Consider the following 12,210-nt stretch of genomic DNA (forward strand, 5'->3'; position numbering starts at 1 on the left):
ACCTCAGAACACAGAAATGTTTGTAAAGGATGAATAAAGTTCAGATCTGTTTCTTAAGATAACTTGTGATTTTGTTGTTAAAATACTATTTAAATATGAAATACCATGGTATCATCTCAAATGAGTTTTATATATTTTGGGAAAAAATATACAGGGGGGAGAGGGAGAGAGAGAGACACTAAGAGAGGGGTGGGAAAGAGGAGCTGAAGGAGAAGAAGGAGCAAAAGCGGTTGAGGCAGAGGAAAAAGGCAGGAAAAGTGGTTTCCTAATAGAAATACCACAAACAGGGAGGCCTTAGGCAATAGAAATCTATCCTGTCATAGTTCTGGAGCTTAGAAGTCTGAGTCAAGGTGTCAGCAAGGCTATGCTTTCACAGAAAAGCTCTATGAGAAGAAACCCATTATGTCTTCAACTTTGTGGGGGTTCTTGGTAATCCTTGGCACCCTTTGGCTATAGGTATCTCTCCAAACTTTGTCTCTGCTTCCATATTAACATGCCTTCTTCCCTTTGAGTCTCTCTACGTACTTGTCTCTTCTTTTTGTGTTTAATTAAGAACACCATTCTTGTTGGATTAGTACCTAACTTCACTATGACTTCCCATTAACTTGAGAATTAATGTCTTCAATTGTCTTATTTCCAAACAAAGTCACATTTAAAGGTACTAGGGTTAGGACTTCTACATATATAGTGGGAGACTGGTTTAATGTATTATAAATGCAGAACAGACTAGAATAGAATGAAATCTAATAGAATTATGTGTATATATATGTGTGTATATAAATAGACTATGTTTCCTATTCAGAACAAAGACAAAATGCTAAATTTCAATGTCCCTGAAAATATGTAGACAAAGTGGTTAAAAAGAAAGAAAGTGACCATTATTGTTAAAACAGTTTTTACCCAGTTTTGAATCCCCAACTTCTCTGGATACTAATCATATGTGATATGTAGGGTTTTACTAATACTTTCCAAGTCTCAATTTCAACCTTGGAATGATGGGGGAAAGTCATATACGCCACCCAGTCTTATTGCTCTCACTCATATAATCCTCATAATAAATATACTAAGTGATATACTTTGCTAGGGGATAAGCACTGGACTGTAAGGTTGGTTTGAACCACAAGGTCAGTGATTCAAACTCAACAGTTGCTCCTTGAAACCCTATAAAGGGTCACTATGTGTTGGAACTGACTCAACAGCACATAGCAGCAACAACATACCTTGCTGTGCCTAGCACACCTAGCATGCAAATGAGCATTAACTGTTTGTTGCTCTAGTTCTCGCTCTCCATTCTCTGCCATGTATCAGCCTGCCCACTCCTCCCCGCACCCTATACAACTTTCTTTTCCTTGTAGTTAGAAAGTTTCTGCTATTATTTTGAGTTAGATTGAAACATTTTAGGCCATCATAAAAATATTTTGGAAGTGAGATGTGATTACCTAGACAGCCCTTTGGGTTAGCAAAGCTGAAAGGCCAGCACTGAATCACCATATGGGCTGTGCATGGAGGGACCTGTTGGAACCAAGCATTTAAATCTATTTCTTCCTGAGAACAATTAGATGAAACCATCCAATTCTTCCAGGAGCTTTGAAAATGATCACCTGTTGGACTCAGACTCTGGGTAAATTGCTTTCATTTGAATATGATTTGGAATTTGTTCAACTAATCACCGTCTGTTAATTGCATTTTAAAGAAAGAAAGAAATTGAATGAAGCAACTGGTTCTTGTTACATCTGTGCCAGCCATGGGATTCAGTGTGTGGCTACAGCATTTTACCTTGTTAATCTCAATAAAAGGCAGATTTTAAAAGCTGTAATAATTAAATTGTACTTTGCAAATCAAAATAAATCCTGTGTGGAAACATGCTATATTACACTGTATCAGATCTTATGTATCTTATATATGCCTGTCTGTACAAACTGGTGTGGTGCTGTAGAATTAAACAATGGGTTTCAAAGTTTCTTTGAACCTCAAGGTCAGCAGTTCAAACTCACCAGCCATTCCATAGGAACCCTATACTGGGTCACTGTGAGTCAGAACCTACTTGATAGCCCTTAACAACAGCAATTTATATAAACTATATTTTTAATGTAAAAATGCCAGACACAGATAATGTAATACATCTTCATTGTTGTCGTTGTTAAGTGTCAAATCAGTTCTGACACATAGCGTCCCAGTATAGGGTCAACCACTGAGCTTGTGGTTCAATCCGGCCTTTCAGTCCAGTGTTTAATTTACAGTGCCACACCATGGCCATTACCCAGGACTAAATATCTGTGGTGATTTTCACCTTAACAAGAAGATCAAGATTTTAAATATGATGATGATGCCATGATCCACAGTTTGTAATCAAGTTTTTCTCTAGTCTGGGGCAACGAAAAGAGCATGAACTTCTAGTTATATCAAACAGAGTTTCTGATTGTGCCAACTTTTTGCTGGGGAATATTGGGGAATGCATATCAGTGTCAGAAGTCTCTGTCTGAGATGACTGTTGTCACTTTCAGAGTTATCCCGGGACTCGAAACCTGTCATGGCACTGTAGGATAAGCACTGGACTTTTTACAACTTTCTTTTCCTTGTAGTTAGAAAGTTTCTGCTATTATTTTGAGTTAGATTGAAACATTTTAGGACATCATAAAAAACATTTTGGAAGCAAGATGTAAAAAGGAGCATGACCACAAGGTTGGTGGCTCAAATCCCCCGCTCCTCGGAAATTCTGTACAGGGCCAAGGTAAGTCAGAATGATTCACCAGCACTTAACAACAGCAGTAACCTGCTTGGTAGGTGTTTTCAACATTTTTGTTAAGTTCTGCCAAGTTAGTTTCTACTTATATCAAAACAGAATAGGCTTTCTTAGGACTGGCTGATGGGTTTGAATTGCTGACCTTGTAGCTAGCAGTCCATTGCTTATCCTACAGTGTCATACCATAAATCCATTTTCAACATTAAAATTGGAAAATTTAGATTCTGATAAGTGATTTAGCCAAGACTCAAAAGAGTTGGAAAAGTTGACATTATCCTAATTCTCGTGAGACAGTAATTTCTCCTCTACATTACAAAGTAATAGTGAAAAAAATAACAAGCTCTAGGAGTGCTGGTGTGGCACTGTGGGCTAATGCCCCAGACTGCAAAGCCTTTTGAACTGCATGGTCAGCGGTTCAAGCTCACCAGCTGCTCCTTTGAAACCCTACACAGGGTTGTTATGAGTCGGAACTGACTCAACAGCACTCAACCACAACAACAATAGCAACCAGAACTCATTTTAGAATTCTAGTGTAGTGCTATAGGATAAGCAAGGCTGAACATCCCTGTTACAAGGGTTGCTATGAGTCAGAATCAACTCAACGGTGTTTAACAATAACTCATTTTACAAAGGAGACCTTGTGGTATAGTGGGTTATGCACAAGGTTGGCAGTTCAAATCCACCAATTGCTCCTATGGAGAAAGATGTGGCTTTCTGCTCCCGTAAAGACTTAGAGCCTCAGAAATCTCATCCAGGGTCACTATGAGTCAGAACCACTCTATGGCATACAAGTGCAATAGTAACAACTTGCTTTACAAAGGAAGCCTGATGACACTGTAAGGTAACTGGGCTGATTGGCAATTCAACCCCCGCAGCCGCTCCTCAGGGGAAAGATGAGGCTTGCTGCTCCTGGAAAGGTTTGCAGCTTCCGAAACCTATGGAGGTGTTGGTTACGTGCCAGCGGTTCAGACTCATATCAACCCTATAGAGGGTTTCCAAGCCTGTAAATCTTTCCTGGAGCAGAAAACCTAATTTTTCCCCCCATGGAATAGCTGGTAGATACAAACTGCTAAGCAACACAACTCGCAACCCACTATACTATGCTGGGGATGAAAAAAAAAAAAACTGACTTTATATCTAATTTCATTTTTCATTACCACAGATAAAGGTCACCCATGATTCTAATGTATTATTTGAAGAAAATTTGCAAATAGGATTTTGAAGCCCTTTTTTTCTCACCATTTAGAAATAAACACTATCATGAACAAAATTATATTGGAATTTTTAAATCACAAATTCCAGAATTTTCTAGTTTTAAATGGAGAAATGATTTTATTAATATGTAGCCCAAAGGTAAAGCTGTCATTTTTTAAAAAAGCTTGATTGCAAACCATGCTTTTGTTGCTGTTAATAGCTGAGGAATACTACTCTTGATGATCCCATGCGTGTGAACAGGGCATGTTAGAATCATGAGTTTTTGTGCTAGAAGTTGAGCGCTTTACTATAAGTGCCACCTGGTCTTTTAGTTGTTGTTTTAACAAGCCATTTTAACTTTACTAAAATGTGTTTCTCATTAAATTGGGACATTTAAAAGTTAAGATCTCTCTTATATGTACTCATAAATATAATGAAACTTTTCATGATATGTATTCATTCCATGATGTTTTTACATGTGTTGTTCCTGATTCCCTTCTTTTTTCCTTTAAAAGTAAACTTCTTGTTCCCTTCTCAGAGTGTCAATAGTTGTTATGTATGTAAAATACTCCCAAGTTTGATAGCCCTAGGAAAGAGAACCACGGTCAAGTCCCTGCCTTCCACTTACTGTGGTATTCACATTACTACTTAAACTGTGTAACAAAAGGCAGAATTTTAGCATATATTTGCTTAATGGATGATGAAAGGTCTTGATATGCAAAAAAATGAGAATTGTGAAATTTATGATGTTATTTGACATTGCATCCACAATTCTGGAGACATTTGGGGCCTATAAAAGAAACAAAAAAACAAAAAAACTAGGTATGTCTGTGTTTATTAACAACATCATAATTTTTCTAACTTTTCCTTCTGTTCTTGAACACTACCTTTTTATTTTTTCTAAATTGTGAGAATCCTTTTGAAACTTGAAATGTTTGTCATCTTTCTCCTGCTTGGTACCAGTCAATAACAAAGACTTCAGTTTTAATGTTCAAGTCCCTTTTCAAAATAAAATGAAAAAAGATCTTTTCTGGCTGAGTGAAAGCTTTTAATGTATTTTAGAATTAGTGCTTTTTCAAAGCTAAGTGGCTTTAAGAAATAAATATTTCTCATTGGACACTCAGCAACCATAAGGGAAAAAAATGAATAAGAAATACATATAAATAAATAAACAGATAAATAAATACATAAGAGTCTGAATGGTCTTGACAGCTGCTTTGTACAGTGTACTACACAGCAGAGAAACCTCTGAATAATGAAAGATGCCCCTGTGATGATTAGAGAGGTGGAGTCTAATGCCCTGGAAAATTATTCCAAGTATTTTTTATCAATCCCAAAATGTTTGTTTATCATCTACAATTACAGTATGCTTACTAATGACATGATTTCATTTGAATGAGATGACTTTGAAGTTGGAGCATATGGCTTTACTGAGACCCTAAGCTTTTTACTATGCCTACACAGTCTAGGTCTCTTTGGACACAGGGACAACTTAGAAAGCTAACTCCTCCGTCTAGACTGACTGGAGACAGTTCTGAAGACAGAAGGATCAGTACGCAAGCAGTAAAACCACCTTCACTGGCAGAGAAGTAACAGGGAAGAAAGAGAAGGGAAGATGTATAAGAAAGGACTTGAAAAAGTTTGTGGAAAAATCCCATTATCTTTTAATTCTATTTTCACAATTGTTTGGGAGTCCCCTTACATATTTTCTTATATTATTTGCCAACCAATTTTTTTTTTTTTTCTCCATTTAATGCTTAACGTGCTGGACTGCAATCCAATTCAGGGTCACTATGAGTCGGAACCAACTCAACGGCACTTAACAACAGGAGCCTATTATATCTATCTATCTATCTATCTATCTATCTATCTATCTATCTATCTATCTATCTATCTATCTATCTATTACAGGATCTCTGGTAGCGTAGTGGTTACGAATCGGTCTGCGAACCGCGAGGTCAACACTTCAAAACCACCAGGTGTTCCGTGGGAGAAAGATGAGGCTTTCTGCTCCTATAAAGATTTACAGCCTTGGAAACCCTGTACAGGGTCGCTATGAGTTGGAACTGACTCCACGGCACATAACAACAACAACTATTCCATTCCTACAAATGGGAAAATAAAGCTCAGAAAGGTTAATTAATTTGGACAACAAAGATTAAATAATTGGCAACAATGCCTTTCATTTATTATTTGTCTCATGCATTTATCAATTTATATGAATTTTATTTAGCATCTACAAACTCGTTTCTTAGTTTGTTGTACTGTGGTAGCTTGTCTGTTGCTGTAACCCATAGTGGATAGGTTTCTTCTGAACTTCCAGACTAAAATAGACTAGAAAGAAGAATGGATTACTGGTGAATAATCGTTGGTGGCTATGTGCTGTGGAGCTCTGGTAGTGTAGTGGTTACGAATCGGGCTGTGAACCGCAAGGTCAGCAGTTCGAAACTACCAGTCGCTCCGCGGGAGAAAGATGAGGCGGTCTGCTCCCGTAAAGATTTACAGCCTCGGAAACCCTGTGTAGGGTCGCTATGAGTTGGAACCGACTCCACGGCACACAACAACAACAACAACAACATGTGCTGTGGAGTCCATCTCAACTCATAGTGACCCTCTATAGGGTTTCCGAGGCTGAAAATCCTTACTGGAGCAGTAAGCCTCATCCTTTTTCCCATGGAACTGCTAGTAGTTTTGAACTTCTGACAATGAGATTAGCTGTCCCTATAAAACTGCTCAAAAACAAAGGAACATTGTCTGATACAGTACCAAATGATAAGGCCCTCAGGGATGGAAGCAATTCAGAATACAACTGGGAAACAGTTGCCTCTTCATAGTAGAGTTGGCCTTAATGACATAGACGTAGTAAAGTTTTCTGTACCTTTTTTTGATGATGGGGCACTACTCAAAAAAGAAGAAACAGCTAGAAACACCCAGTAATAATTGGAAGCTGGACTGTATAAAGTATAAACCTAGGAAAATTGAAAGTTTTCAAAAAAGAAATTGTAGGCATAAAGAACAATATTCTAAGCTGAAATGAACAGATTGGCTATTCTGAATCAGGTAGTCATATGGTTTAATATGTCAGGAATAACAAATTAAAGAGGATTAGAGCCACATTCATTGTCAAAAAGAGAATTTCAACATCCATATTGAAGAATAATACTGTCTGTGTTAGAACATTATCCATAATCTAGAAGGAAGACCAGTTAATACCATTATTGTTCAAATTTGCACACTAAACACTAAAACCAATCATGGTGAAGTTGAAGAATTCTACCAACTCCTTGCATCTGAAATTGATCAAACATGTAATCAGGATGCATTGATACTTGCTGGTAATTTAATGCTGACGTTGGAAACAAAGGGGAAGGATTAGTTGTTGAAAATATGACATTGGAGATAAAAATGATACTGGAGATTACACAATAAATTTTTCAAAACAATGACTTATTCTATGCAAATATTTTTTCCCAACAACATAGAGGATGATTGTAACTAACCAGATTGAATACACAGGAATCACATTATTACATCTATGGGAACAGATGATGGAGAAGCTTAAAATCATCAGCCATCACAAAGCCAGGGGCCAGCTGTGGAACAGAGCATCAATTGCTACATACAAGTTTAGGCCGAAGTTGAAGAAAATTGAAACAATTCTATCAAAGCCAAAATATGATCTTGAGTATATGATCTAAATTCCACCTGAATTTAGAGACCATTTCCAGAACAGATTGGATATATGAGACACGAATGACCCAAACCCAGAAGTGTTGTGGGGTGACATCAAGAAGATTATATATGAAGAACGCAAAAGATCATTAAAAAGACAGAAAAGAAATAAAAGACCAAAGTAGATGTCAAAAGAGACTCTGAAACTTGCTCATGAATATAGAGAAATCAAAACTACCAGAAAAAATGTTGAAGTAAATAACAGAACAGAAATTTTCAAAAGGCAGCTCCAGAAGACAAAGTTAAGTATTATAATTAAGTGTGCCAAGAGCTGGAGTTAGAAAGACAAAAGAGAAGAACATGCTCAAGATCTTTCAAACTGAAAGAACTCATGAAAACATTCAAGCATTGAATTTTCACAGTATTGAAGGATTCCATGGGCAAAACATTGAATCAGGCAGGAAGCAACAATATAAGATAGATGGAATAACATAATCACACTACCAAAATGAATTGCTCAGTATTCAATCCTTTAAAGAGTTACCACATGATCAAGAACTTATGGTACTGAAGGAAGAAGTGTAGGTTACCTTGAAAGCACTGACAACAAATGAGGATCCAGGAACTGATGAAATACACATTGAAATGTTTCAACAAACTAATGCAACTCTAGAGACTCTTACTGGTCTATCACAAGAAATCTGGAAAATAGATACCTGGCCAGCCAATAGGACGATATCCATATTTGTGTCCAGTACAAAAAAGGAATGAGAAAATCATCTAGCCATATCATTAATATCTCATGCAAGTAAAATTTTTCTGAAAATAATTTTAAATGTACATTGACATGGACCTGCCAGAAATTCAAGTAGAATTTGCAAGAGAGTAAGCCAAGAGGAAATTGTTTGAACAGAACAAGGGGATAATGAGTGATTTCAAATCAGTAAAGGTGTGGGCCAAGGTTGTGTCCTTTCATCATACTCATTCAATCTGTATTCTAGGCAAATAATCTGACAATCTGGATTATAAAAAGAAAAACATGGCATCAGGATAGGAGGAGGACTCCTTAACAAGCTGCAATATGTAGATGACACAGTCTTGCTTGCTGGAAGTGAAGAGGACTTTGAATAGTTATTTATGAAAATCAGCAACTACAGCAGTCAGTATGGATTGAACCTCAATATAAAAAAAACAAAGATCCTCAAAACTAGATCAATATATATGATAAATGGAGAAAAGATTAAAGTTGTCAAATACTTAATTTTGATCCAATCAAAATTAAGTATTTGTCACCAGTCATAGAAACAATAGTCACAAAATCAAATGACATATTGCATTAGATAAATCTGCTGTAAAAGACCTTTTTAAAGCGTTAAAGAGCAAAGATGTCACTTTGCGTACTAAGTTTCACCGAACCCAACCCAGAATATTTTCATTCTCTTCATATGCATGTGAAAGTTGGACAATAAACAACAAAGACAGTAGACAAATTGATGTATTTGAATTATGATTCTGGCAAATAATATTGAAAGTACCATGAACTTTCAGAAGAACAAATAAATTTGTCTTGAAAGAAGTAAATCCAGAGTAATTCTTTGAAGCAAGTATGGGGAGATTTTATCTGTTGTCCTTTGAAGATGTGAAGAGGGATCTGTCCCTGGTAAAATGGAGGATCAATGCCAAAGAGGAAGATCCCCAATGGATGGATTCACAGTGGCAGTAACAATGGGCTTCAACATAACAACAGTTGTGAGGATGGCACAGGAGCAGGCTGTGCATCATTCTATTGTGTATGGGTCACTATGAACTGAAATGGAATTGACAGAATCTAGCAACAACAATTTGGTCAAGATGGCCAAACTTCATCTCTCATACTTCAGACATATTGTGAGGAGGGGCCATTTTTGGAGGAGGATACCATGTTTGCTTAAGGTGGAGGGTCAGAGAAAAAGAGGAAGACCTCCAACGAGATGGACTCAAGCATGGCAACAGTAGTGAGGTTGACCCAGGATTGGGCAGTGTTTCGTTCTGCTGTACATAAGGTCACTATGGGTCGGTACCAACTGGATAGCACCTAACAGCAACAATATGCAAGTATTATTCTAGACCAAGAGTTTGCAAATAGATTCCGTAAAATGTCAGATAATAAATATTTTAGGCTTCAGGACATCACCTCTCTCACATTGAATAAACTCTGCCAAACAGTTTCATTAAACTATATGCTAATGAAAAAGAAATACTGTGTTCCAGTAAATCTTTATTTACAGTCACAAGGGTTGGGTTGGTTTCGACCAATCCTTGTTGTAGAGATTGGAGATATAATAATAATGAAATAAAGAGCCTTCTTTTATGGGCTTGTATTTTACCATGAGGAGGCAGACAGCAACTAAATATTTATCAGGTATTGATAAGTCCATTAAATAAGAATAAATAGAATAAAGAGAGACAAAGTGACTTCTCTTTTTGTATCAGTTATACCTTATTCATATTGAATATTACTTAACAGATATAAGAGATTTTCTTTCATCGACATGCTTACAGCATTGCTATTCCAATATAATACTAAACATTAAAAAGTTAAAAAAAAAACCCCGAAAAACTCCAATGACTGATAAATCAAAACTTGTAATTGATACATTAAACAGGCATACTTTTTTCTTAACTCATTTTGTTGATATGCACAACAGAATGAAACACTGCCTTGTCCTGTACCAGCCTCACAGTTGCTATGTTTGTTCATTGTTACAGTCATTGTGTCAATTCAAAACATTGGGGGTCTTGCTCTTTTTCACTGACCTCCAGTTTATCAAGTGTGGTCCTTCCTGCCAACAAGTCCAAAGTCTGAGAGATAAAGTTTCTTCACTGTTGCTTCTAAGGAGCCTTCAGGCTCTATTTCTATCAAGGTTGATTTGTATATTTTAACGTCCTCTTCCTTGAAACTCATTTTTCCCTCTTCTTCATGTCTTGGTTTTTCTACTCTCTATCTAGTACTTTTTGTTTTAGATTTTTATTCTTGTAATTCCATCAAAGTTAATGTTCAGCACTCTCCTAAGTCTGTATTTTCTACTTCAGGAACTTCATCCACTCCCGTGGTGTTGTCTAAGGTCTTCATAACCCACTTTCATCTTTTACATAAATTTATCTCCTGGGTATTAACCTCATATTTCCAATGAATTGACATGGAATGCCTATGGAAAAATCTCATTTTGTCTCCCTGCAGATTTCCTCAAGTACAACAGTGTGACCACATGTATATCACCCCACTTTATACCTGAATACTATCTGTTCTGGTTCTTAGTGAATAGTTCATTAACTACTAGACCAGGTCGTTGCCTGCTAACTAATCATAGCTGGAAATAAGTTAATCATAATTATAACCAGACCAGTAGTAATAATAACTTTTTTGTTTTGTTTTAACTTTTTAAATCTTTAATTCTCATTTAAAAGTGTCATTACAAAAGTACCGTTGTATTAACAAGATATTATCATGCTTTGTGTCTTTGGAAGTTTGCAGAGCTTAACCAGAAAGAGGGACAGCTCTTCCACTAACTCACTAGTTCTCTCCAGAATCAGACAAGTCATTTAGTATTGTATTACAGAATCATTCATTCAACAAACGTTGACATAAAACCTAATAGCTATTTGAGTTTTCAGACTATAAAGCTAACTGTTTAACAGAATGTTTTAGAATATTCCAATGAATTCTTTTTCAGATCCAAGAACAGGTTCTGAAGGGGAGGCACGATATGGACGTTTTAGTTCTCTAGTATGGAACAATCTGGTCCTCTGCAAAGAATCACCACACATTATGTCCTGAAAGCACTTATAAATGGGTCTGACTAGGGACTATTAAGAACAGAGCTGTTTTAAAGATTTGAAATACATTTAAATAAAACAAAAACTTTATCGCTCAGCAAATAAAATATATTATCCAAACATGTATTCTCTACATAATCATTATTAGATAAGGTTATCAATGTCAAAATATTTTCTTCACTTGCTTCTATTCATGTCTTCATGACCAATTCTTCATTCTTCTTTCCAAATGTTGTATGCCACATTTGAGGTATGAAGAATTCTTAAATACCACAGGCAAAAGACTTGAACATTCACCCACAGCTCCCTATAGTATGAAATTTTGGTTCCACTTGTAGGATGCAGTTGTGGTCCTAGTTGTTGTTTAGTACCGTGGCGTCCGTTCCACTCATTGTGACCCTGCACAGGGTTTCCGAGGCTGCAAATCTTTACGGGAGCAGAAAGCCTCATCTTTCTCCCGTGGAATAGCTGGTAGTTTCAAACTGCCAACCTTGAAGTTAACCACGCTACCAGAGCTCCTTTGTGGTCCTAGCAGTGTTTTCAAAACCATCCTGTGATAGTTTTTGGACATTTATCATGATGACCTTTATACATCATTGCTATTTTTCCCTCACTTCCCATTATCAATGACCAACGTGGTCACCAGTCAAAGCACATGTCTACTTGTGTATTCCCATTGAGTTTTAGTCTTGGAAGGGGGTTTGCCCTGAGGGAACTCCACCACTTTCCTTGATGTCTCCTGGGCAAGCGACTTGCTTGTTCTAGTAGTAATCAGTTGGACTGCC

The sequence above is a fragment of the Chrysochloris asiatica genome, unplaced genomic scaffold (genome assembly GCF_000296735.1).
Source record: "Chrysochloris asiatica unplaced genomic scaffold, ChrAsi1.0 scaffold00074, whole genome shotgun sequence".
Classification (NCBI taxonomy): Eukaryota; Metazoa; Chordata; class Mammalia; order Afrosoricida; family Chrysochloridae; genus Chrysochloris; species Chrysochloris asiatica.